This window comes from Myxocyprinus asiaticus, chromosome 20 (assembly GCF_019703515.2).
Source record: "Myxocyprinus asiaticus isolate MX2 ecotype Aquarium Trade chromosome 20, UBuf_Myxa_2, whole genome shotgun sequence".
Classification (NCBI taxonomy): domain Eukaryota; kingdom Metazoa; phylum Chordata; class Actinopteri; order Cypriniformes; family Catostomidae; genus Myxocyprinus; species Myxocyprinus asiaticus.
In genome coordinates, this window is record NC_059363.1 from 16,464,806 (window position 1) to 16,489,320 (window position 24,515).

At 39.7% G+C, this 24,515-nt stretch overlaps 1 pseudogene; it reads left to right on the top strand.

Annotated features, from left to right (window-relative positions):
* The window catches only part of LOC127410812 (kinesin-like protein KIF20B), a 48,123-nt pseudogene that overhangs the window by 11,632 nt on the left and 11,976 nt on the right, over positions 1–24,515 (top strand).

Sequence of the window (24,515 nt, forward strand, 5' to 3'; positions counted from 1 at the left end):
TCACGTGTTCAATTTGAATTGTGTGCATCACATACAGACTGTATATTTATTTAATTAAATTGCAGCCTTTTGTGGTTTGATCATCACACTAGAACATATCATGATTTTATTTGGATTTATTGTGCATTCCAAATAAATTCATTTTATCCCAAATATGTCAAATTCCTTGAAATTCTGCATTTTATTGTTAATTCTATTTTTTATGCCTGGATTCTGTGAATGAATGGTGTTCTGGCATTTTAACACACAAAAAGTGGACTAGACTTAGCATACTTATTTGGATTTAGTTTCTCCTTTTTACATGATTGATGTCGTGGCTTGTTCTGTTGCTTGTAGACACTGGAGAGCCAAAGGCAAAGGGAATTGGAACAGAATGAAATGTGTAGACAAAAGGATGAGATGATCTCCAAACTCCAGACAGATCTGGACCAACATATAAAAACCACTGCTCAGAATGTGAGTGTGAACCTGTAAATGTTAAAAATTTCATTGGAAAATGCTCCAGTAAAGGTAAATACTATTAGTAAAGCTGAAGCATGTAATTTCTGCACCACGAATGTCACTAAATGGAAATGCAAAAATAATGATTGTTTCAAACAGGTTTTCTGAATACTCTCCCTGTCTTAAAATGGTCCAAGCAGTAAGAACGAAAAATAAAATCATGCCGTTGAATGAGCTAATGTTGCAGTTTTGTGCTGATCGGGATGCTCAAACAAACAGAGCAAAGTTTTGATAGCACCACAGTGTTTACTCTTTTCTTGTAAATCAGCTAACAAATGGCTTACTCATAGATGTCTCTGCATATCAAGTTGGGAAAGAGTATTTTAACATTGAAGAAAGTACACTCTTCAGCTTTAAGTCATAATCAGTCTAGTAATTATAACTTTTGTGTGTTTTATTTTTTGTCGTGGATTTCCAGAGAATTCAGATCTGATTGAAAAGGTTTTACTCCATCAAAAAAGATATTATCCATCTTAAAAGTAATTGCACATGTTCAGAGCAGCAGCCCCGGACAGAACCCAGGAAGCGCCAGCAGGAAGAGGAGGGGCTTGATGGCCAACCTCCTCTTAAGAAAGGTACAGGCTCTGCCCCAGGTGAAAAGTGTCTCCCGCCTTTTGTCACAACCAGAGGGATGGGTCAAGAGAAGGTTAAACGTCGACGTTTCCTCCATGGTCGAAAAAGGCTGTCTAGCGTAAAGAAATGAATGTAAAAATTTTTTATGCAAACTTATCACTGTGCGTGATAAGCCATGTGTTTCAAAATATTCTATGATGTGTTCTGTATTAAGAGATTATATGAATAAAAAAGTTATTTATTTAACTCATGGATAACTGTACAAAAGTCAAAGCACTGTAAATCAAGGAGTAATACATTCAAAAAGCTTCTTTTTCATATGCCATAAAAGAAAACTGAAAGAAATAGTGATAGAAAAATGCTGTTTTATTATCTAAAACATCACAGCTATAAATGATGAGATTCCTGTGTATGAACAGGATTCTTTCAGATTGAGTGATTCCACATTCAAATGCCCCTCATTTTCAGAAGGAAATCAAATTCAAAATGAATTTGGTTATGACCCATATGTAAGTAAAGATTTAAGTGCCTTCTATATTAAATTAATCATTGAGTTTTTTTGACTCTTTAAATATTTTGCCATATTTAAATTACAAAGCAATTCATATTAAGCGCACACATAAATCTTCTTTTGCATGCATTTCAGCCATAATAACACCTCAACCATATACACAGTGCATCCGGAAAGTATTCACAGCGCTTCACTTTTTCCACATTTTGTTATGTTACAGCCTTTTCCCAAAATTGATTGAATTCATTATTTTCCTCAAAATTCTACAAACAATACCTCATAATGACAACGTGAAAGAAGTTTGTTTGAAATCTTTGCAAATTTATTAAAAATAAAAAAACAAATCACATGTACATAAGTATTCACAGCCTTTGCCATGACACTCAGAATTGAGCTCAGGTGCATCCTGTTTCCACTGATAATCCTTGAGATGTTTCTACAACTTGATTGGAGTCCACCTGTGGTAAATTCAGTTGATTGGACATGATTTGGAAAGGCACACACCTGTCTATATAAGGTCCCACAGTTAACAGTGCATGTCAGAGCACATGAAGTCCAAGGAATTGTCTGTAGACCTCCGAGACAGGATTGTATCGGGGCACAGATCTGGGGAAGGGTACAGAAAAATGTCTGCAGCATTGAAGGTCCCAATGAGCACAGTGGCCTCCGTCATCCGTAAATGGGTGAAGTTTGGAACCACCAGGACTCTTCCTAGAGCTGGCCGCCTGGCCAAACTGAGCGATCGGGGGAGAAGGGCCTTAGTCAGGGAGGTGACCAAGAACCCGATGGTCACTCTGACAGAGCTCCAGCATTTCTCTGTGGAGAGAGGGGAACCTTCCAGAAGAACAACCATCTCTGCAGCACTCCACCAATCAGGCCTGTATGGTAGAGTGGCCAGACGGAAGCCACTCCTCAGTAAAAGGCACATGATAGCCCTCCTGGAGTTTGCCAAAAGGCACCTGAAGGGCTCTCAGACCATGAGAAACAAAGATTGAACTCTTTGTCCTGAATGGCAAGCGTCATGTCTGGAGGAAACCAGGCACCGCTCATCATCTGACCAATACCATCCCTACAGTGAAGCATGGTGGTGGCAGCATCATGCTGTGGGGATGTTTTTCAGCGGCAGGAACTGGGAGACTAGTCAGGATCAAGGGAAAGATGAATGCAGTAATGTACAGAGACATCCTTGATGAAAACCTGCTCCAGAGCGCTCTGGACCTCAGACTGGGGCAAAGGTTCATCTTCCAACAGGACAACAACCCTAAGCACACAGCCAAGATAACAAAGGAGTGGCTACGGGACAACTCAGTAAATGTCCTTGAGTGGCCCAGCCAGAGCCCAGACTTGAACCCGATTGAACATCTCTGGAGAGATCTGAAAATGGCTGTGCACCGACGCTCCCCATCCAACCTGATGGAGCTTGAGAGGTCCTGCAAAGAAGAATGGGAGTAACTGCCCAAAAATAGGTGTGCCAAGCTTGTAGCATCATACTCAATAAGACTTGAGGCTGTAATTGGTGCTAAAGGTGCTTCAACAAAGTATTGAGCAAAGGCTGTGAATACTTATGTACATGTGATTTTTTTTTTTTTTAATACATTTGCAAAGATTTCAAACAAACTTCTTTCACGTTGTCATTATGGGGTATTGTTTGTAGAATTTTGAGGAAAATAATTAATTTAATCCATTTTGGAATAAGGCTGTAACATAACAAAATGTGGAAAAAGTGAAGCGCTGTGAATACTTTCCGGATGCACTGTGTAGAAAGCTATCCATATATCCATTGTCTTTAGGTCCTCTGGAGAACTTAACAGTGCAGGAAGCCATTGCAGATAATGGGTGCCAAGACTCTGCCCTGCTGGAGTTCAAAGTCAGCTTGAGTGTTGTCTTGAAGAATCCAGACAGAAAGACAAGCGGATCACAGATCTGGAGCGGGAGTACAACATTTTAGAAGTCTGCATTCAGGATCTGAAGTCTACAATGGAAGAAAAGAATTCACAGGAATATATTCAACAAAAGAAGCAGGGTCAGATGGGGAAAGAGCTTGCACCCATGGAGACCAAATCTATGACAACAGCAGAGGAACGCAGCAATTTAAATGCAGAGTTTGTATCCATAGAGACCAGCCATAGCAACACTAAAGAACTTATAAAAATGCTTATAAAGAACTTGCAGATGCCAAATCATAATTGGCTAAGCATATTCATGAAATGGGAGAAAAACACAAACTTATCAAGACTCTTGAACAGGAAGTGACACTACTGAAAAAGGAAGCGGAAACATTTGCTTCCCTGCAAAGAGACCTTGAGCTTTGTTGTGAGGAATTGACAACCACATGTCAACAGTATGCAGAGAGTGATAGAAAAGAAGAGATACTAAAAGTTATGGAAAACCAGCTTAAAGAGCTTCAATCCACCTCTTTTTCTAAAAACCCATCAGCTGTAAATGATGACCTAAAAAAAGTCAACTCTGACCTGCAGGCTGAGGTTTCAACCCTCCGTGAGACCACAGCTGAGTTAGAGGAGACTATCAGTAGCCTTCGGAAAGATAAGGAAGAGATGGAGGATGAAATTAAGAAGACAGAAGTAGCGCTTCTGTCTAACAAGGAGGAGCTCAAAGAACAGGAGGCAGAGCTGTCTTAGAGGCAGGGCTAATGAGTCTGCAGAAGAACCTTAATGATCTTTCATCATTAAGCAGGGAGTTTGATAGCAAGGGAAACATAAAAGTGTCTGAAAAGGAGGCTGAACTGGCAAAGAGAGAGAAGGCCCTAGTGTCAAAAGAGGCTCAGCTCTTAGCACTGCAGAAAACCCATCTTCAACAAAAGAAGCAGGGTTATAGTAACTCTTAGTGTTACTACAGTAACACTAAGTGATGTAGAATTCTGTGCAGAATTCAAATGGTTCGCTTTGCTTCTCACTGATTCTCGCAAAGCTGCGGGTTTTAGAGATTGAGCTTTAAGAGCTTTGCGCTCACGCTGCTCTGTCCATTGAGCCGTATCCATCTACAGAGCCATACAGGTGCATTAGCCGAGGTTGTGCATCCGCCTGTGTACTGATGCTGCTAAACCAGATACTTCAGATGCGTCACTAGACTTCAAAATCAGATGAACCGTGGTACAAATGTATACCAACATGTATAATTGAGAACCAACTGATATTCTCCATGTCTAGATAAATGTTTTAATGCAAAGAGGAACTTGATAATAGATTTTATTATTATGACTGATAAACACCCCCTCTCTACTAATTTGCTCTCAGCACCCCCTGGCATCCTTTGAACGCCCTCGTTGAGAACCCCTATCCTAGACTATGCTTCTTTAAATAAGTCTCCATAAACACAGATTGATGTCACACATCACACTATCCAAAACACCTTTACTTAAGATATAAGCTAAAAAGGCCACAGTGGATGGCAAGAACCAGAATCAGATACTAGTAATCCATCCTTTGACATTGTACATTTGTTTTTAGTAATTTGCTCATTTTGGTAAATGGTCTGCACTTATATAGCACCTTTTTTTTTTTTTTACTTTTGCAGTTCCAAAGCACTTTACACTGTGACTCATTCACCCATTCACACACTCACACATCAATGATGGCAGAGCTGCCATGCAAGGCACTAGCCTGTCATTGGGAGCATCTTGGGCTGTGAGTTTACAGGTGAAATGTGTAATCTTTTTGATGTTAACACTTTTTCCTGATACTGATATAAAGAAGCCATTCATAGGTTAAGTGTAAACAACATAGTAGCTGTTCAGTTTTTGTATGACTGGTCTGACATGTCAACTTCTGGCTCAACTAATGGTTTTGGGGCGGGACTATCTGTTTGTGTAAACAATGGTAGCCGTGGTGATAGAAGTGTTTGGGGAAACTTGCTTAGAAGCAATTCTTTTTGCTTTCTGTTTTGTGCTGCTTATGGCAAAGAAATTACATCTAGGCTTACATCTTGAAACAGTCCTTTTGTTTAGGATTGAACTAAATTGTTGTTTTAGTGGTTATTCCTTGAATAAAATCAGGCTTGATTTGCATCTTTGGAACTAATCCTAAATTGTGTTTGGCAGCAGTTTCCTATACACTGGCAGCCAATAGTTTGGAATAATGTACAGATTTTGCTGTTTTGGAAGGAAATTGGTACTTTAATTCACCAAAGTGGCATTCAACTGATCACAAAGTATAGTCAGGACGTTACTGATGTTAAAAAAACAGCACCATCTCTATTTGAAAAAAGTCATTTTTGATCAAATCTAGACAGGCCCCATTTCCAGCAGCCATCACTCCAACACCTTATCCTTGAGTAATCATGCTAATTTGCTAATTTGGTTCTAGAAAAATCACTTGCCATTATATCAAACACAGTTGAAAGATAGTTGGTTCGTTAAATGAAGCTTAACATTGCCTTTGTGTTTATTTTTGAGTTGCCACAGTATGCAATAGACTGGCATGTCTTAAGGTCAATATTAGGTCAAAAATGGCAAAAAAAGAAACGGCTTTCTCTAGAAACTCATCAGTCAATCATTGTTTTGAGGAATGAAGGCTATACAATGCTTGAAATTGCCAAAATACTGAAGATTTCATACAAAGATGTACACTACAGTCTACAAAGACAAAGGACAACTGGCTCTAACAAGGACAGAAAGAGATGTGGAAGGCCAGATGTACAACTAAACAAGAGGATAAGTACATCAGAGTCTCTAGTTTGAGAAATAGATGCCTCACATGTCCTCAGCTGACAGCTTCATTAAATTCTACCTGCTCAACACCAGTTTCATGTACAACAGTAAAGAGAAGGCTCAGGGGTGCAGGCCTTGTGGGAAGAGTTGCAAAGAAAAAGCCACTTTTGAAACAGAAAAACAAAAAGAAAAGGTTAGAGTGGGCAAAGAAACACAGACATTGGACAACAGATAATTGGAAAAGAGTGTTATGGATCTTAACCCCATTGAGCTTTTGTGGGATCAGCTAGACTGTAAGGTGCGTGAGAAGTGCCCGACAAGACAGCCACATCTATGGCAAGTGCTACAGGAAGTGTGGGTTGAAATGTTACCTGAGTATCTGGACAAACTGACAGCTAGAATGCCAAGGATCTGCAAAGATGTCATTGCTGCACATGGAGGATTTTTTGACGAGGACACTTTCAAGTAGTTTAAGAAGTTCTGAATATTTTTTTCAAATTTTAATAGTAATTTTTCACATTATTAATGTCCTGACTATACATTGTGATCAGTTGAATGCCACTTTGGTGAATAAAAGTACCAATTTCTTTCCATAAGAGCAAAATCTGTACATTATTCCAAACTTTTGGCCGCCAGTGTAAATAATGTTACTTTGAACAATGAATGATCATGAAAACATCAAATAGCTTCTGAGAGTTTTTTTTCCACTTGAAATGCAGTCACACGGTTGATTTGTCAAAGAGATTGCATGCACTTGATGGCTGGTTTTGTTAGATTAATGATCTGAAGACACTGATTTATTTGAGTATTCTGGAGGCCAGTTTTATTGGATGCAGATACTATTAGTAATTTGTCTTGCCGAATAAACAAAAAGACAATTCTGTGTTAAAAATGTATACTATTTGGAGTGAAATGTGTCATAGCTTGTATTAAGTCTAACCAGTGCTGAAACGCCCTGCGTGGTTTCATTTAGATCTTCTCAATGCGGGACTCTGAAAAAGGTTTAAGACTGAGGCTCAGTGATCTAGAAAAGGCCAAAATGTGGCTCTAGAATGAGATCGCCAGCAGGGATCGCCCCATCCCGCAGCTCAAAGCTGTAAGCCTCATTTAGCAACAAATATCAGCCTTGAACTGCAGAGAATACATTTCCCTTTTAAGTGCTTATAATGATCACATATTGAAATGGTAATCTGATTTAAATCATTGATATGAGATTTTCCCTTTCAACAGGAATGATCCTCAGATTCCAAATCAAATGAGTTCCTGATGCTCTATCAGAAAGCATGTAAAGGTATTTCTCTTTAAACTCATTTTCTTCATTACTGTATGTGTTTGAGTGTATGCTGTAATGAACCATATGCATATTTATGCATTTAATTAAATGTGTTTACCTGCGTGATAACACATGGTTATGGATGTTAATGATTGTTAATGGCTCGTGTGTGTGTAGATTTGCAAGAACGTGAGCATGTTATTGAAGACATGCGAATGACTCTGACAGAACAAGAGGAAACACAGACACAGCTGGACCTGGAGCTTGAAAACAGAGAGACTCATATAAATGAACTCGTCCAAGGTATGAGATGACATCGAGCATATAGCATCTATTGTACATTATTGTACTGTACAGCAGTTAAAGGTGCATTCAGTAATTTTTGTTTACATTGCGCTTCCCAATATCTGGCTTTCTGCCCAATATATGGCTGTTGCCTTGAACTTATAGACCTTATTCACAGTAGAGCCATAGATTTTTTACAGGAATGAAAATGAGGCTGTGAGGGATAGACTTGCAGGCTTTTCAATGGCACACGCTATATATAGCTCCTAGATCACATCTAATTTTCCACAACTCATATTTTTTGGAGTTTAATGTCTATAGAAAAAAAAAAGAAAAAAAAACTTTGTCAGCGAAAAAAATTCAAAACATTTTAAACAACAGTCCAACCCATTGAAGTGGCTGTAAGTCTATCCCTTACAGCCTCGTTTTTATTCACATCAAACATTAAAGATGGTGCTACTGTGAATGCAGCATTACACAAAAGCAATAGTTCTCAGTTACCAGTGCCATTGTTGAATAGCTCTGTTCACAGTCAGCCATAGATAATTTATTCCGTGAACTAAAGTGTTCTATAATAGGGGGGTTACTGAGATAATAAAATTAGTAGTATTCGGGTGGTCATGTGATCTTAATAGTGGAGCCCAGCTTCTTGTAAAATTAAACAGCTTTTATTGGACTACTTATATCACCGGAGTCTTTATCTCATGTAAAAGTGTACATTATTTTAAACAGATTGTTCAATAGTACCATTCATTTTTTAGAGGTAAAACATTTTTAATGATTCAATTTTTTTCTTACAAACTGTTATATGCTGTAAACAGCTTATGTAACATTAAATATATTGGCAAAACATAAGTTTTCAGATTGCAGAGTTTGTCAGGCTTTTTGTCTATTTTTCACATGGTTGGTGAGGATGAAAGAGATGATTCCAGAACAAAAAAACAGGAGAGACCGCTCTCTGAGGACATTTTACAGGCCAGACAAGAGACCGCTCTGGCACAGGAGAGCTTACAGGTCTGTTGTTTTGAGTGTAATCTCAGAAAGGAAACGAAATTAAACAGACAGTTCACCCAAAAATGGTCTCAAACTCGTATGACTTTTTTTTAATGCTACTCGCAGTTGCCAGGTCCTCAATCCCGGTATCATAATACATCAATAAAACGTTGCATTTTCATTTTCTAGTGATTATCATAAATCTTTTGTCAACCGCAGTACATTTTACCTCAATCCGCGAATCTATCGTTTTAACCTGCGTCTGCATTTTCAAAATAGCCAGTCCAGTTGGTTTGTGTACAGTGCTCTGCGCATGCGAGGAAGTGTGTGAACAAGCTTCTTTGATGAATGCGCAAGGAGACTGTGGATGTCAAGATTTATTGTGGAAAAGAAGTTACATTAGGGTTTTTCACCCAAAACCGATCGTATCGCTTCAGAAGACATGGATTAAACCTGTCAGGTTGTATGGATTACATTTTTTCTGCCTTTATGTGCTTCTTGAAGCTTGAAAATTTTGGACCACATTGACTTGCATTGTATGGACAAAAACAGCTCATTCATTCCTCAAAATATCTTAATTTGTGTTCAGCAGAAGAAAGAAAGTCATATGAGTTTGAGACAGCATGAGGGTGAATAAATGATGAGAGAAATTTCATTTTTGGGTGAACTATTCCTCTGATGAATTCTCTAAAATGTGTGCTAATGCAACATGTGGCCTTATCATTTGGTTTTTTGGGTTGCATGTTATACCTGGCCAGTGAGAGGCACCAAGCAGAGCGCAGGAAGTGGATGGAAGAAAAGCTGGTTCTGATTGGTCAATCTAAAGAGGCTGAGGAGAGGAGGAACCAGGACATGAGACGATACGCTGACAGTCGGGAACAGCATGCCCGCCAACAGGCCGAAATGGTACAGAGTCGTGTCTAGTGTGTGTTTTCAGTTACAGTTGGTGTCTAATAGATTCAGTATTACAAATCTTGTTTGTGCTTACGGTTAATGACTTTGTGTTGATGTTTGTCCAACAGGAGTCTCTAGCTTCACGTCTTTCTGCTCGTGAGAAAGAGATGGAAAGCTGGAGAAGAGAGAGAGAGACACACTGGTCTCTGCCCTGGAGGTTCAGCTGCAGAAACTCATCAGGTCTAATGCAGAGAAAGACAAACAGATCACGATCCTTCAGTCCAGTAACACCCCCCAAACACCAGAGGTCAGTACAGTGCTGCTTACAGCACTCATAACCTGCACTGTTATGTAGCAGACCATTTACAAATTAATCTGAGGGTGAATGCTTAAATGCTTGAAATTAGCTTTGTAGACTAATATAAATTGTATAACAATATTGTTTAATTGTAATATAAACAATATTTTCTTTTTTATACTCTCATATAGGTTTCTGAGTGTATTATAGACTTACTAATACATAAATTTGGGTTCAGCCATATGCTCGAAGCAACATTTAAAGAAATGTCTGAATTAAACACTCTGGACACTTTTGTCCATACCACATGCAAATACGAGATAACGGGGTGTAACTTAACTTCTCCAGTTAGTTTGATAGAAAGGCTTTGCAATGGCAAAATAGGGGCAAGAACTTCCTGTTCAATACAAAACCAGGGAGGGGTTCTCTCAGGTGGAAGTGACCAGTGAGCCAAATGTCTGAGACCGAATGCATAATAATAAAACAAAATCTTGGGTAGGCCTAGCCCACCTTTGTCAATCAGCCTATGCAATTTCCTGAAATGTAATCTGGGACGTTTACCATTCCAAATGAAGGACTTCTCTATGCTGTTAAATTGCTTGAAATAAGAGAGGGGGACATCGGGGCCTGGGTAGCTCAGCAAGTAAAGACACTGACTACCACACCTGGAGTCGCAAGTTCGAATCCAGGGTGTGCTGAGTGACTCCAGTCAGGCTTCCTAAGCAACCAATTGAACCGGTTGCTAGGGTGGGTAGAGTCACGTTGGGTTAACCTCCTTGTGGTCGCCATAATTCTCGCTCTCAGTGGGGCACATGGTGAGTTGTGCTGGGATGCCGCAGAGAATAGCGTGAAGCCTCCACACACGCTAGTTCTCCGCGGTAACGCGCTCAACAAGCCGTGTGATAAGATGCGCGGATTGACGGTCTCAGACGTGGAGGCAACTGAGATTCGTCCTCCGCCACCCGGATTGAGGCGAGTCACTACGCCACCTTGAGGACTTAGAGTGCATTGGGAATTGGGCATTCCAAACTGGGGAGAAAATAAAAATAAAAAAGAATTTAAAAAAAAAGAGAGGGGGACATCTATAGGGTGCAGCAGGTAGTTGAATTTTCGAATGCAATTCATTTTAATAACATTAACCTTCCCAATCAGAGATAAATGTAATGAATCCCACCTGCCCACATTGCTCAGACCTTTTTATTAAAGGGTCAGAATTAACTAACTAAATCATACAAATTTGCTGAGAATAAAATACCCAAATATTTAATGACCTGTTTGGGCCACTGGAAGGCACCCGTCTGAAAAGCCGTTACCGGGCAGTACGCTGGAGGCAAGGCATAGATCTAGTAGGGTAGGAGACATATAATAAAATATAATCTGCGTAAAGCAAAAGCTTATGCGCCACACCTCCCGCCACCACCCCTGGAAAATCATCCTCCTTTCTTATCATGGCTGCTAATGGTTCCAGGGCAAGACAGAACAATAATGGGGAAAGAGGGCAACCCTGCCGGGTGCCCCTATCCAGAGTAAAATAATCTGAATTTAATCCATTTGTTTGTACCGCCGCTACCGGGTGTCTATAAAGTAACTTAATCCATCCAATAAAAGTATTCCCCAACCTTCCAAAATCCTAAAAAGATCATCCCATTCTACCATATCAAATGCCTTTTCGGCGTCAAGTGAGATGGCAGCGACCGGAGTCTGATCATTCACCACTGACCACATGATATTGATGAATTGTATAATGTTATCAGAAGAGCTACGGCCCTGAATAAAACTTACCTGATCTACAGTGGTGTGAAAAAGTGTTTGCCCCCTTCCTGATTTCCTATTTTTTTGCATGTTTGTCACACTTAAATGTTTCAGATCATCAAACAAGTTTAAATATTAGTCAAAGATAACACAAGTAAACACAAAATGCAGTTTTTAAATGAAGGTTGTTATTATTAAGGGAAAACAAAATCCAAACCTACATGGCCCTGTGTGAAAAAGTGATTGCCCCCTAAACCTAATAACTGGTTGGGCCACCCTTAGCAGCAACAACTGCAATCAAGCGTTTGCGATAACTTGCAATGAGTCTTTTACAGCGCTGTGGAGGAATTTTGGCCCACTCATCTTTGCAGAATTGTTGTAATTCAGCCACATTGGAGGGTTTTCGAGCATGAACTGCCTTTTTAAGGTCATGCCACAGCATCTCAATAGGATTCAGGTCAGGACTTTGACTAGGCCACTCCAAAGTCTTCATTTTGTTTTTCTTCAGCCATTCAGAGGTGGACTTGCTGGTGTGTTTTGGATCATTGTCCTGCTGCAGAATCCAAGTTCGCTTCAGCTTGAGGTCACGAACAGATGGCCGGACATTCTCCTTCAGGATTTTTTGGTAGACAGCAGAATTCATGGTTCCATTTATCACAGCAAGTCTTCCAGGTCCTGAAGCAGCAAAACAGCCCCAGACCATCACACTACCACCACCATATTTTACTGTTGGTATGATGTTCTTTTTCTGAAATTCGGTGTTACTTTTACGCCAGATGTAATGGGACACACACCTTCCAAAAAGTTCAACTTTTGTCTCGTCAGTCCACAGAGTATTTTCCCAAAAGTCTTGGGGATCATCAAGATGTTTTCTGGCAAAAATGAGACGAGCCTTAATGTTCTTTTTGCTCAGCAGTGGTTTTCGTCTTGGAACTCTGCCATGCAGGCCATTTTTGCCCAGTCTCTTTCTTATGGTGGAGTCATGAACACTGACCTTAACTGAGGCAAGTGAGGCCTGCAGTTCTTTGGATGTTGTTGTGGGGTCTTTTGTGACCTCTTGGATGAGTCGTCACTGCGCCCTTGGGGTAATTTTGGTCGGCCGGCCACTCCTGGGAAGGTTCACCACTGTTCCATGTTTTCGCCATTTGTGGATAATGGCTCTCACTGTGGTTCTCTGGAGTCCCAAAGCTTTAGAAATGGCTTTATAACCTTTTCCAGACTGATAGATCTCAATTACTTTCTTTCTCATTTGTTCCTGAATTTCTTTGGATCTCGGCATGATGTCTAGCTTTTGAAGATCTTTTGGTCTACTTCACTTTGTCAGGCAGGTCCTATTTAAGTGATTTCTTGATTGAGAACAGGTGTGGCAGTAATCAGGCCTGGGTGTGGCTAGAGAAATTGAACTCAGGTGTGATAAACCACAGTTAAGTTATGTTTTAACAGGTGGGGCAAACACTTTTTCACACAGGGCCATGTAGGTTTGGATTTTGTTTTCCCTTAATAATAACAACCTTCATTTAAAAACTGCATTTTGTGTTTACTTGTGTTATCTTTGACTAACATTTAAACTTGTTTGATGATCTGAAACATTTCAGTGTGACAAACATGCAAAAAAATAAGAAATCAGGAAAGGAGCAAACACTTTTTCACACCACTGTATCTGTATTAGAGATGTCATAACTTAATCAGTTAGCCAAAATTTTTGACAATATTTTAACTTCTAGCTGGATAATGGAAATTGGACGGTAACTCTTACACTTGGATCTTTGTCCTTTTAAAGAATCAGACTGATCCAGGCTTGTGTCATGGTTAGCGGAAGCTTACCATTCTTTAATGATTCCGTATAAACTTCTAACAAATGTGGAGCGAATTCTGTAGCATAAGATCTAAAAAATTCAGCAGCAATTATATGATTTCTTTTTCTCCGTATGTGGCAACACCTCTAAACTTTCCAGGGCGTGACTGGAAACTAAGATGTTTCTAATTGAGCAGTCAACAACAGATGAAATGAGGGACTTAGATATATAAAAAAAAATCTATTCTAGAATAAATCTTATGGACTGATGAAAAAAATGTATAGTCCCTACCAGATGGGTTCAAAAGTCTCCAAATATCTGCAAGACCAAGATTTTTACACATCCTGTGAAGCATCAGTGTTGCTCTAGGGGGCTTGCACACTTTTGCTTCACTATGATCAAGGACTGAGTCCATCAAAAGATTAAAGTCTCCTCCCAATATTATATCATGATGGGTGCGAGCAGCTTGCAACATCCCTTCAAGATCTATAAAAAAAAAGCCCTGATCATCAATGTTAGGTGTGTAAATGTTAGCCAAAATCAACTTTTGCCCCTGAATTTCTGCTAAAGCAATAATGACTCTTCCTAATTTATCTTTACTCTGCTTGAGACATTTGAATTGTAGATGTTTACTTATCAATATAATGACTCCCCTGCTCTTACTTGAGCCAGCACTAAAGAAAACATGTCCACCCCATATCTTCCCAAATTTTTCAGCTTCCTGCAGGGAAAGATGCGTTTCTTTACGAAACACAATATCAAATTTCTTACGCTTAAGAAAAGAAATAACCTTCCTTCTTTTTATGGGGTGCCACAACCCATTCACATTCCATGTGGAGAAAGACAGTCCACTCATATTAACATTTGACATTTTGACATATTAGAAAAAATAGATTGTGTGTCAAAAACAAGATTGTAAAGACCACATTCCCCATTAGTTCAACAATCAAACCCCGAACTTCCCCACCGAACCGGACAAACAGAAAAAAGAAAAACCCACGCACGACAGTGCCAACCGGCATCCATCCCTCTGAACACAAACAGTCCATGTACGCTTACGAGAGTCCCCACGACAACTTTGCTGTCGGATTGCTCAAGTCCGGTGTTTCTATACAAATTTTGTGAGGCATAATTAAATAACAGAAAATACTCTGTAAAACAAACTCCAGCAGAATAGGCAGAATAAACACAAAGAACGTGTAGATTCATTCACAGAACTGTCTCAAAGGTGTGTTCCTCCATAAAACAAGCTGAACCAGCACAAAACCAGCAAAAAAAAAAAAAAAAAAAAGGGCCGTTCAGTTTCCACGGACAGTCAAACGAATGTTCAGTGAGCTGGCTGTTTCATAAGTGCAGCAGATGACCTAATCCTTCCAACAACCTGCACAAAATACTCCACAAAACAAACTCTAGCCAATAGGAGGCATAAACACAAAGAACGAGCAGATTCATCCACAACTGTGCCGAAGGAGTGTAATTCCACAAAACAAACTCCAGCCGCTAGGCGGAACCAGCACAAAAAGAAACAAAACAGGCACCCAGCTTCTTCGAACGGTCAAGTGTATGTTCAGTGAGACAAGCTCACTTGGAGGCACGTGAGAAACACACCATGACTTCCTCAGTCCATCAATTTTATGAAAGACATCAGTTGCTGTGGGCATGCAAATACCCTGTGGCCATCCATAGTATCCATTCTCAATTTGGCCGGGAACATCAGTGCAAAAGCGATCCTCCGTCAATGCAAACGTTTCTTGGAGTGTTATTCCACAAAACAAACTCCAGCCGACACAAAAAGAAACAAAAAAGGCACCCAGCTTCCTCAGACAGTCAAGTGTATGTACAGCGAGACGAGCTCACTTGGGGGCCACATGAAAATCACCAAATGGTTTACTCACCCCATTGTCTCTATGAAAGACAATGCTTGCTGTGGGCATGTAAATATTTTGCAGCCATCCTTAGTGTCTATTCGCAGTTTGGCCGGAAACATCAGTGCAAAAGTGATCTTCCATTGATGTAAGAGTTTCTTGCATTTCTTGAATTGATCACGTTTCTCTCTTGTCGAATTCGCAAAGTCTGGGAACAAGAAAATGCTGTGGTTCTTCCAAGAAAGCCTTCCTTTGCTCCTCGCCTCGCGTAACACAAGATCTTTATCGGATGATTTCAGAAATTTGGCCAGAATTGATCGGGGCCTGTCTCCCTCAATGGATCTCCGAGCCAGGACTCTGCGAGCTCACTCGATTTCCAGCTTATGGCCTGTTATGTCGGGAAGAGCTCGTCTAGGAATTTCACCATATCTCGACCTTCTTCATGCTCAGGAATTCCAACAATTCGGACATTGTTTCGCCGATTATGATTCTCTAAATCTTCCAACTTTCTCCAGATGCGTTCCAAGTCTGTCTTGGTTGCTAGCAGATTAGCAGCTAATTCCCTCTCCGATGACTCCAGATAATCGATCCGCCTCTCGACGTCCGACAATCTTGTAACCAATTCCATCGCCGTAATCAGTCGACGTATTACAGCAAGATCCTCCTTTGTCATCATCACAGACATTCTGGACAGTTGCCATTTAATTTCTCCTGCCACAACGTCCAAACCGAGTCCCTGGTCTGCAGCTCTGTCAGAGGTATCAGCTTGAGCATGTAAGTGTCTTTTAATATCTCCAGAGCCCGAGGACTTTGAATTCTTTGCCATGTTGACTTCATAGAACAGTTATGTAGCAGGGTGTATCGAATCTCACCAGTTTATGACATAAAAATAATTAAAAACTAGCAAAGTGTGCAGCGCTCGCCATTCACACGTCCGACCCCCGCATTGCGGCACGCGACTCCCACGTAAGTGTCTTTTAATGTCTCCAGAGCCCGAGGATTTTGAATTCTTTGACATATTGTCCTCCTAGAACAGTTATGGAACAGAGTGTATTGAATCTCACTGGTTTATGTCATGAAAAGTGTTAAAACTAGCAAAGTGCGCAGAATTCGCCGTTCACACATCCGATCCTTGTATGGCATCCATTTCATCAACAATATTTTCTTTATAAAACTATACTTTTTAATGGATGAGCTGTTGTGTGTGAAAATCCCAGGAGATCAGCAGTTACAGAAATACTCAAACCAGCCCATCTGGCACCAACAATCATGCCACAGTCCAAATCACTGAGATTACATTTTTTCCCCATTCTGATGGTTGATGTGAACATTAACTGAAGCTCAGTAAGCTTTCTGTAACTGCTGATCTCCTGGGATTTTCACACACAACAGTCTCTAGAATTTACTCAGAATGGTGCCAAAAACAAAAAACATCCAGTGAGCGGCAGTTCTGTGGATGGAAATGCCTTGTTGATGAGAGAGGTCAACAGAGAATGGCCAGACTGGTTCGAACTGACAAAGTCTACAGTAACTCAGGTAACCACTCTGTACAATTGTGTTGAGAAGAATAGCATCTCAGAATGCTATTCTGAGATATGGGTTGGCACTGTTTTGGCGGCACGAGGGGGACTTACACAATATTATGCAGGTAGTTTTGATGTTGTGGCTGATCGGTGTATCAATCACAGTAAATGGTACAGCAGAATCTCTACCAGTCACACGATATTTACCGTCATACCACCCAGCCCTAATGGCTCCCCTTATGAACTGTTTATCACTACATTTACAGTAGATTTTCATACTTTTGTAATCCCTTTGTGTGAACAATTCAATTCAATTTATATAAACAGTTAAAATAATCTATAAACAATTTAAACTCCTACTGTGTATTCTATACTGCATTATGACTCCCAGAACAAGTGTCCACATCAGTCTTTGGTTTATGTTGCTTATATATATACAGGTGCATCTCAATAAATTAGAATGTCGTGGAAAAGTTCATTTATTTCAGTAATTCAACTCAAATTGTGAAACTCGTGTATTAAATAAATTCAGTGCACACAGACTGAAGTAGTTTAAGTCTTTGGTTCTTTTAATTGTGATGATTTTGGCTCACATTTAACAAAAACCCACCAATTCACTATCTCAAAAAATTAGAATACATCATAAGACCAATAAAAAAAACATTTTTAGTGAATTGTTGGCCTTCTGGAAAGTATGTTCATTTACTGTATATGTACTCAATACTTGGTAGGGGCTCCTTTTGCTTTAATTACTGCCTCAATTCGGCGTGGCATGGAGGTGATCAGTTTGTGGCACTGCTGAGGTGGTATGGAAGCCCAGGTTTCTTTGACAGTGGCCTTCAGCTCATCTGCATTTTTTGGTGTCTTGTTTCTCATTTTCCTCTTGACAATACCCCATAGATTCTCTATGGGGTTCAGGTCTGGTGAGTTTGCTGGCCAGTCAAGCACACCAACACCATGGTCTTTTAACCAACTTTTGGTGCTTTTGGCAGTGTGGGCAGGTGCCAAATCCTGCTGGAAAATGAAATCAGCATCTTTAAAAAGCTGGTCAGCAGAAGGAAGCATGAAGTGCTCCAAAAGTTCTTGGTAAACGGGTGCAGTGACTTTGGTTTTCAAAAAACACAATGGACCAACACCAGCAGATGACATTGCACCCCAAATCATCACAGACTGTGGAAACTTAACACTGGACTTCAAGCAACTTGGGCTATGAGCTTCTCCACCCTTCCTCCAGACTCTAGGACCTTGGTTTCCAAATGAAATACAAAACTTGCTCTCATCTGAAAAGAGGACTTTGGACCACTGGGCAACAGCCCAGTTCTTCTCCTTAGCCCAGGTAAGACGCCTCTGACGTTGTCTGTGGGTCAGGAGTGGCTTAACAAGAGGAATACGACAACTGTAGCCAAATTCCTTGACATGTCTGTGTGTGGTGGCTCTTGATGCCTTGACCCCAGCCTCAGTCCATTCCTTGTGAAGTTCACCCAAATTCTTGAATCGATTTTGCTTGACAGTCATAAGGCTGCGGTTCTCTCGGTTGGTTATGCATCTTTTTCTTCCACACTTTCTCTTCCACTCAACTTTCTGTTAACATGCTTGGATACAGCACTCTGTGAACAGCCAGCTTCTTTGGCAATGAATGTTTGTGGCTTACCCTCCTTGTGAAAGGTGTCAATGATTGTCTTCTGGACAACTGTCAGTCTTCCCCATGATTGTGTAGCCTAGTGAACCAAACTGAGAGACCATTTTGAAGGCTCAGGAAACCTTTGCAGGTGTTTTGAGTTGATTAGCTGATTGGCATGTCACCATATTCTAATTTTTTGAGATAGTGAATTGGTGGGTTTTTGTAAATGTGAGCCAAAATCATCACAATTAAAAGAACCAAAGACTTAAACTACTTCAGTCTGTGTGCATTGAATTTATTTAATACACGAGTTTCACAATTTGAGTTGAATTACTGAAATAAATGAACTTTTCCACGACATTCTAATTTATTGAGATGCACCTGTATATACAACAGTTAGTTCCAGTCCTCAAATCTGATTGGACGAGAGATGTTCCATGAGCACTGATGGTCTCACACCATCAGTGCTCCGGCGTTTCACTGTGTGTATCACTCCGCTTGTGTTCCTGCTATTCTAAACTAAAGTGTAAGAGCAGTGCATATGTGTTAAGAGCTACTGTATGTGTCTCTTTATACATGTATTTTTTTTATTTTTTTTACATTACATATGTTAGCCAGCAGGTGGTGGCAAAAGATCATTTTTGTGTGTAATATGAGCCAGTTAGGTGACGTGAAGTGAATCCGTGTCAGCCAGTGTTTATATACAACAGCGCTCCACGATCGCTCTTATTACTATTACACTACTAAAGCTAGGAAATAGCTTTAAATGAACAACTTCAGCATTATGGCTCATCACAACTGAGAGACAAAACAGACTAATTAATTACAGAACTCAAGGCGCTTACCTCTTACCGGAGTTTCCACATTGGAGAGGACGTGCTGTTTAAAATGGCGGAGGAGACTGCGGTTTCTATAGTGAAAGACTCTTGCACACCGGCTACTGCGAAATAGGGAGAAATACCCCTGCTTGGTCGACTACTTTTCCAATGAGGAAGCTGATCTTCAGAAAGCTGACAGCATCTCAGCTTGGGTGTGGCAACAGGTGATCGCACACGCTCCATCTCTCTCTCTCTCTCTTTCTCTCACACACACACACACACACACACACACACACACACACACACACACACACACACATACATGCTTGTTTATCCAATAACTTGTTAGAAACAGCACAAGCTGTGATACTATTTCTGAAGTAACATTTTTGAATTACTAACGAAGGCTTGGACGCATCATTTGGTTTGAACCAGCAACAGAAAATTCTGATCCGTCGTGAAAGAATGTAATTCCATGCACAAATGCGTTTTTATGACCGTTCTCAGTTTTATCCTAAGTTTTTTAAATTTACTTGTTTATTGTAACTGAAGACATGGATTAAACCACTAGAGTGTATGGATTTCTTTTTTGCTGCCTTTTGTGCTTTTTGGTGCTTCAAATTAAATATGCATTTTCTTCAAATGATATGGGTAGATGATAACATTCTCAAAAAATCTATTCGACAAATGAACAAAAATGGCCGCCAACGGCCAATCAAATTTCAGCACCTTATAACTTGTATTGGGAATGGCCGAGAGTTATGGAAATTACTATACACAAGGAGGGTGTCAATTCAAAGCCGTATATAAAATTTTGTGAAAATCGGCCACACGGTGGCGGTATAATTAGCTAATTCACATTTTTGCTCATAACTCCGGAATCGTATAGGCTACAGTACAAATGTGTAGCTTCTCTGAATCCACCAGTGCCCCACAATGATATGGTTACTGAATTTCCATTTCCTCAAGAAACATTTTTTACAATTTCGATTTATTCGAAAACCCTAATTTTTCAAACTCGTCCTAGGCCGTTTGCCTGATTCTCACAAAACTGGTATATATCATCTACCTGACAAAAATGTATCAAAAGAATTTTGATGCGTCGAATCGTTCTAAAGATATAAGCAAATATGTTTTGGGGCGAAGCCTATAATTACTAATTAGCCTATATCTTGTTAGCGCAATTTTCAAACGTAACAAAATTTGTACACATGGACGAGAACATTCTGAGGGAACATGCTGAGTTTTATTAATTTTTGATGCTAAGGGGCACTATAACTTAAGAAAATCCTATTTTTGCAACTGCTCAAGCAGGTGAAATGTCATACCAAAATAGCTGTCCACAGCATCCACAGGATCTTTTCTGTCAAATTGTATTATTTTGGTCATCTCACCATATGTGCTTAGTCCCTGACAATAGTTGCTTGCGGCTATATTTATTATTGTTTTTCTCAAGAAAATCAGCAGACCATCTGCCTCTGACCCAGTCTGCACCGCCAACAGCCCATTAATTGCCTTAATTAGTCATTAACAAGGCTCTAATTTTCCTCACTTAAACTTAACAGTCAGTTTTCATTGTGCATGGGCAGCAAAATGACAGTCCCATTAAGTATATGGTTCTGTGTGTGAGAAGACATTTATGTGTAAGCGGTTGACCGTGTTCCCCTATGCGGTAAAAGTGTTGGCTTCTCCTCACACAATCTTCTCCAGGCAACATAAACCACAGACTGATGTGGACACTTGTTCTGGGAGACATAATGCAGTATAGAATACACAGTAGGAGTTTAAACTGTTTATAGATTTTTAACAACTGTTTATATAAATTTGATTGAATTGTTCACACAAAAGGATTACAAATGTATAAAAATCTACTGTAAATGTAGTGATAAACAGTTCATATGGGGAGCCATTAGGGCTGGGTGGTATGACGGTAAATATTTTGCGACTGGTAGAGATTCTGCTGTACCCTTTACTGTGGTTGATATACACAGATCAGCCAGAACATTAAAATATTACACCTGCCTAATACTGGGTAGGTCCCACTCGTGCTGCCAAAACAGCTCCAACCAGCATCTCAGAATAGCATTCTGAGATGCTATTCTTCTCATCACAATTGTACCGAGCGGTTATCTGAGTTACCGTAGACTTTGTCAGTTCAAACCAGTCTGGCCATTCTCTGTTGAACTCTTTCATCAACAAAGTGTTTCCATCTGCCGAACTGCCCCTCACTGGATGTTTTTTGTTTTTGGCACCATTCTGAATAAATTCTAGAGACTGTTGTGTGTGAAAATCCCAGGAGATCAGTTTCAGAAATACTTAAACCAGCCCGTCTGGCACCAACAATCATCCATCGATTATCTAATCAGCCAATCGTGTGGCAGCAGTGCAGTGCATAAAACCATACGTATACGGGTCAGGAGCTTCAGTTAATGTTGAAAATTGTAATTAATAAATGTTGTAATTGATAAAAATGATGTTTGTTAGGCACAACACTAAACGGAGTCTAGCTGTTTGCGGTTGCAGAGAAGCATCAAAACTCGCATTGCATAAATATATAAAAATTGGCTAAAATTAGAATTTAAAGTCAGAAGTATCTGTTGTTTTATGTCAGTTTTACTGTTTTGACAAACAGTAACAGTTTATATATAATGTGAGACTTGTCATTCATTTTTATGAATCTTTTGGTTTGTAAAATAGATTAAAAGAGAAGAGAAAATGACAATCCAACATGGTGAAATACATTTCATTTGTGAAGAATTGATTTGACTGGATTATCCAAATTTAGACATTACCTCATGGTTATGTAATATTAAATTATGTTTTTGCTAAGTTTTTAGCAGAGAATATACTGTTATTGGGATATAAAATTACTCATGCTTTGAAATTATATTTTGGTCATACCGCCCTCCCAGAGTAGCCATGCACTTTAGACTATAAAACGCTGCACTGAAGTTGTTACTCTTTGCAGTGAAAGAATGATCTCCACTCTAAATAAGTGCTCTCTTATTTTTAAGGACTCGTACACTCTCTCGCTGGTTGTCCTTGGCAACAGAGTCACACTTCCTCACACTGTGTCACAGCTAATTTTTCCCCCCTCATTCCAGATCAATATTGGGATGTTTTTCTAATGCAGATGCTACTTCAAAACACAAATTTGCTGAGTTTATCCTTACAGGAATAGTTCATTCAAAAAGTCAAAATTCTGCCATCATTTACACACATTTCTGTTGTTCTATATTTGACTATATTTGTTCAGTGTAACACAAAAGGAGAAATTAAGGATGTTGACTGATTTTTCCCATACAATGAAAGCATATGGTGACCACAGGCTGTCATGCTCCAAAAGGACAAAAAATCCACCATAAAAGTAGTTTATATGACCTGTGCATTACTTTCCAAGTCTTCTGAAACGTCTGCGATAACTTTGTCAGGAACAGACCAAAATTCCAGTCGTTATTTACTGAAAATCTTCCGCTATAACTCAAATCTCATTTGCATTTTCAGATTTGGTGCATTAAGACGCATTGCACCAGGTTTGACATCAGTGACACCAAACACCATTCGTTCTTATGAGACGTAACCAAAAGGGAAATGTCAATATTTACAGTGAATAAGGACTTTGGTCTGTTTTTCACCCAAAGCAATCGTGTTGCATCAGACAACATGAATTAAACCACTCTAATCGTGTGGATTACTTTATTTATATATATATATATATATTTTTTGGTTTTGGTATATATATATATATATATATAGCTAAAAAGTTGGACTCAATTGATTTCATCATGAATTTTTCAAAATATCCTTGTGTTCTGCAGAAGAGAAGAAGTCATACGAGTTTGATGCAGCATGAGTGTGAGCAAATGATGAGAGAATTATTACTTTTGGGTGAACTATCCCTTTGAGAACAGAGTACCTAAACCCTGCATCACTTAAATTTCACACTATTCCCACTGCTAGTAGCACCCTTTTATTACAAAAATATTGCCTAATAAAAAATTTGGTCCAGTTATATTTACATATAATTTATTCAGTACATTTGGTTAAGAGTTCCTGGTGGTTGAAATGCAACTGATGAGTCACTATCCTTGCAGCCTTTGTGTGTAAGTACGAATATTCTTTGTATTGTGGTTTCTTTGTAAATGGAGGGGCAGTGGGTTTTGTTACCAGTTTGTTACCACTAGGGAAATGTTACCTTTAAGAGCTGTCTACAAAGTACAATGCAGAGAGGGTGTTTCTTGCAGAGTTATCATAGTTTAATATTTTAAATTATTTAAGTTTTAATTACTGTTTTATTTATAATTTGTCCTTTTTTTCTCACTCTTTTTTATTTATATATATATATATATATATATGAGAGAATTTTCATAACAATAGATATGACAAAACAACCCCAGTAAGACTCATGAACGTGCTCGGTCCATGGAAACCGAGATGTTAAACTCGTTTGATGTTGCGGTGTATGCTTTTCTGTATTGCGCTTGGAGTATGTCTCATCTGGTTATAAAGGACCACTTTTCAATCTGCTCTGCATTTCAGATAGATAGTAGCACATGCATCTGAAGTGATTTAGACCTTTCACTCCCTTTCACAATGCTAACAACAGTTGACAGGATATGTTCTCATACATACACTATATTGCCAAAAGTTGTATTGCTTCTACAAACATTTGTGAAAGAATGGGCCGCTCTCAGAGCTCAGTGAATTCCAGCGTGGTACTGTGATAGGATGCCACCTGTGCAACAAGTCCAGTCGTGAAATTTCCTCGCTACTAAATATTCCACAGTCAAATGTCAGTGGTATTATAACAAAGTGGAAGCGACTGGGAATGACAGCAACTCAGCCACGAAGTGGTAGGCCACGTAAAATGACAGAGCGGGGTCAGCGGATGCTGAGGCGCATAGTGCGCAGAGGTCGCCAACTTTCTGCAGAGTCAATCGCTACAGATCTCCAAAGTTCATGTGGCCTTCAGATTAGCTCAAGAACAGTGCGTAGAGAGCTTCATGGAATGGGTTTCCATGGCCGAGCAGCTGCATCCAAGCCATACATCACCAAGTGCAATGTAAAGCGTCGGATGCAGTGGTGTAAAGCACGCCACCACTGGACTCTAGAGCAGTGGAGACGCGTTCTCTGGAGTGACGAATCA